Source organism: Orycteropus afer, unplaced genomic scaffold (assembly GCF_000298275.1).
Source record: "Orycteropus afer afer isolate SDZICR_OR568_19922 unplaced genomic scaffold, OryAfe1.0 scaffold00236, whole genome shotgun sequence".
Taxonomy (NCBI): Eukaryota; Metazoa; Chordata; class Mammalia; order Tubulidentata; family Orycteropodidae; genus Orycteropus; species Orycteropus afer.
In genome coordinates, this window is record NW_006921823.1 from 3,563,658 (window position 1) to 3,567,848 (window position 4,191).

Genomic DNA, 4,191 nt, shown 5'->3' on the forward strand with positions numbered 1-4,191 from the left:
GGTTGGGCAATCCTACTTCCGTAGTGATACTGCCTCAGAAACCCAACGAGGGGTCGCTATGAGTCGGGGCCGACTCGACGGCACATAACAACAACAACAACATTGTCTTTTATTATTATTATTAATCTCTATTCTTCCCTTCCCATCATCTAGTTTTCAGCTTTTTCTCTTTTCCTTCTTCCTGGTTCCATTTTTTTTTTTCCTTGTGGCTAAGCCTGTTACTTGATTTCTTTTTGCATTTTCCCCATTTTTTTTTCTTTATTATTCCCCTACTCTACCTTTTTTCTCTTATTGCCCTTTCCCCAGATATTGTTATCGTTATTTTTTTTTTTTTCTGTTTTTGGTTATTGTTCTGGTGTGATTACACAGTTTGTTCTTTGTCAACTTACTTTTACTTTTTTGATGGTTATTCAATTGTCATTTTTGTCTAACTGAGTGGGAGACAGCAGCAGTCCCCATATGACAGAAATACACCCACAACTCCTGCAGCTTCACTTACTGTGTGAGAGCCACCACTTCCTTCTCTACCAATGGGCCAATGATAAAAACCAACAAGATGAACCTGACATGCTCTTAGCTGCTCTTCATAAACAGTTAGCAGAGATCTAAATACAACAATGTCACAATATCTTGGAGACAACAGAACATCAGAGTCCACACAAAGAAGCAAGATAAAGTGGTAGAAACAAGGAAGTAGAATATAGAACAGAACACATCACTGAGGAAGAAGCAGCATTGGAACTCTCTGATAAGGAATTCAAAAGAATTATATTTAAGTATTTTCACAGGATTGAGAGACAGATCAATGAAAACACTGACAAAACCCTTGAAGAATTTTGGAAGAAAATACAAGAATAAAATGACAAAATAAATGAAAAATTAGAAATGATTCTAAATCTACAGATAGAAATCTAGAACATTAATACTAAATGGTCAGAAATAGATAACACATTGAATGGGCAAAGAAGTAGACTTGATGCAATGGAAGACAGAATTAATGAGATTGAAGACAAATACCTGAATACTTCTTTAGAAAGGGATGAATCAGAAAATACATCAAAACAAAATGAAGAAAGCCTAAGGTTCGTGTAGGAAATCATCAAAAAGAACAACCTATGTGTCATTGGAATTCCAGGACAGGAAGAGAAAAATAAAACCACTGAATATATAATCCAAAATTTGTTGGAGGAGAACTTCCGTGATATGATGAAAGATGAGAATATATCCATTCAAAAAGTCCAATAAACGCCAAAAAGGATAGACCTCAAAGGAAAATCACCAAGACATATCATCATCAAAATCATCAAAACCAAGGAAAGAATCCTGAAACAGCATGGGAAAAACAAAAAGTTACTTACAAAGGACAACCAATAAGAATAAACTCTGATTTCTCAGCAGAAACCATGCAAGTGAGAAGGCAATGGGATGGTATATATAAAACCTTGAAAGAGAAAAATTTTCAACCAACAATTACATACCCATCAAAATGGTCCCTCCAATATGATGGTGAAATTAGGAGATTTCCAGATAAGCAGAAACTAAGGGAATTTGGTAAAACCAGAACAGCCTTTCAAGAGATACTAAAGGGAATCCTTAGAACAGAGAACCAAAAATGCAAACAAAACTGATCATTAATACACAAGATAGCATAACCCAGAAACCACAGCTATGGACATATCCAAAGTAAAATAAGCTTACACAATTGTAAACAAGGAAACCAGAGACATCAATTGGAAAGTGAGGACAACTAGAAACCAAAAAGAGGAAAAATACTGTGTAGTTACAGAACTTCTAAATGGTGAGGAAGTTACGAGAGTTGTAAGATAGAATGGATTATTCTAAACTCGGGGAGAAAATTATAAACCACAGGGTAACTGCAAAGAAAAATGATAAACTTTCACATCAAAATAAAAGAGGACAAGCACAAATATTCAGCAAATCCTAAAACAATAGCAATAAAGGAAATGATAACACGATTCATAAACATAATGAGCTCAGCACAGAAAATAATACGGATCAGAGAAACCAGGGACACTATGAAAAAATACATAACAAAATGAGAGTAACCAATAGATACTTGTGGATAACTACACTGAATGTTAAATGATTAAATGCACCACGCAAGAGATGAAGAGTTGTCAATTGGATAAGAAAACATAACCCATCAATATGCTGTGTACAAGAGACACACCTTAGAGACAAAGACAAAAATAGACTAAAAATCAAAGGTTAGAAAAGGATATATCAAGCAAATGGCAACCAAAAAAGAGCAGGAGTGGCAATATTAATTTCTGATCAAATTGACTTTAAGACAAAAACCACCATAAGAGACAAGGAAAGCCATTATATAATGATTAATGGATCAATGGAACAAGAAGATATAACCATAATAAATATTGATAGAGCCAGGGAAAGAGCCCCAAAATACATAAATCAGACTTTATAAGAGTTGGAAAGGCAGATAAATGACTCCACAGTCATAGTGGGAGACTTTTATACACCACTTTCAAAGAAAGCTAGAACTAGAAAGCAACTCAACAAAGATGCAGAAGAGCTAAACAATATTCCATTAATTTGACCTTATAGACATCTACAGAGCACTTCATCCAACAACAGCACAATATATATCCTTTTCCAGTGCACATGGTACATTCTCCATGATAGACCATATGTTTTGCCATAAAGCAAACCTTAAGAAATTTAAAAACACTGAAATACTTCAAAGTATCTTCTCAGACCATAATGCTATCAAATTAGAAACCAACGATAGATCTACAGAGAAAGAGCAAATACATGGAAACTGAACAACACCCTCCTTAAAAAGACTGGGTAAGAGAAGAAATAAAAGTGAAATTCAAAAATTCCTTGAAACAAATGATAATGAAAACTCAACATACCAAAAATCTTTGGTACATAGCAAAAACAATGATCAGAGGGCAATTTATAGCAATATAAGCACACATCAAAAAAGAAGAAAGAGCCAAAATCAACATTTTAAACCAAAAGCTTCAGCAATTAGAAAGAAAAGCCTACAGTCACCAGAAGAAAGGAAATAATAAAGATTTAAGCAGAAGTCAATGAAGCAGAAAGATAGAAATTAGAGAAGAAAATACAAAACAATAGAAAACATCCACAAGACCAGAAGTTAGTTTTTTGAAAAGATTCATAAAATTGACCAAACACTGGCAAATTTAACAAAGGAAAAGACAGAGAGAATACAAATAACATGAATAAGAAATGAAATGGGTGACCTCAGAAAAGAAACAACTGAAATAAAGAGAATAATATCAGGATACTCTGAAGAACTTTACTCCACCAAATTTGAAAATCTGGAAGAAATGGACAGGTTTATAGAAACACACCACTTACCTAACCTAACACAGACTGATGTGGAAAAGTTGAGCAGATCCATAACAAAAGAAGAAATTGAACATGTCATCAAAAAAATACCAACAAAAAAAAGTCCAACACTAGACAGGTTCACCGGAGAATTCTACCAAACATTCAGAGAAGAACTGAGACCAATCATACTCAAACTATTCCAAAACATAAAAAAAGACAGAATCCTCCCTAATTTATTTCACAAAGCAAGCATAACCTTGATACCAAAACCAGGCAAAGATATCACTCAAAAGGAAAACTACAGACCAATATCCCTCATGAATATAGATGCAAAAATCTTCAACAAAATCCTAGCCAATACACTCCAACAATATATCAAGAAAATCATTCATTATGACCAAGTGGGGTTCATATCAGGTATGCAAGGATGGTTCAACATTAGAAAAGCAATCAACATCATCCACCACATAAATAAAACAAAAGAAAAAAACACATGATCATATCAATTGATGCAGAAAAGGCATTTAATAAAATCCAACATCCATTCCTGATCCAAACTCTCAGCAAAACAGGAATAGAAGGGACATTCTTCAACATAATAAAGGGCATCTATGCAAAACCAACAGCCAACATTATTCTCAATGGAGAGAGACTGAAACAATTTCTCTTGAGAACAGGAACCAGACAAGGATGCCTGCTATCACCACTTCTATTGAACATTGTACTGGAAGTCCTAGCCAGGGCCATAAGGCAAGAAAGGAAAATCAAAGGCATCCAAATTGGTAAGGAAGAAGTCAAATTATCCCTATTTGCTGATGATATGATCCTATACCTAGAAAAGCTAAGAGA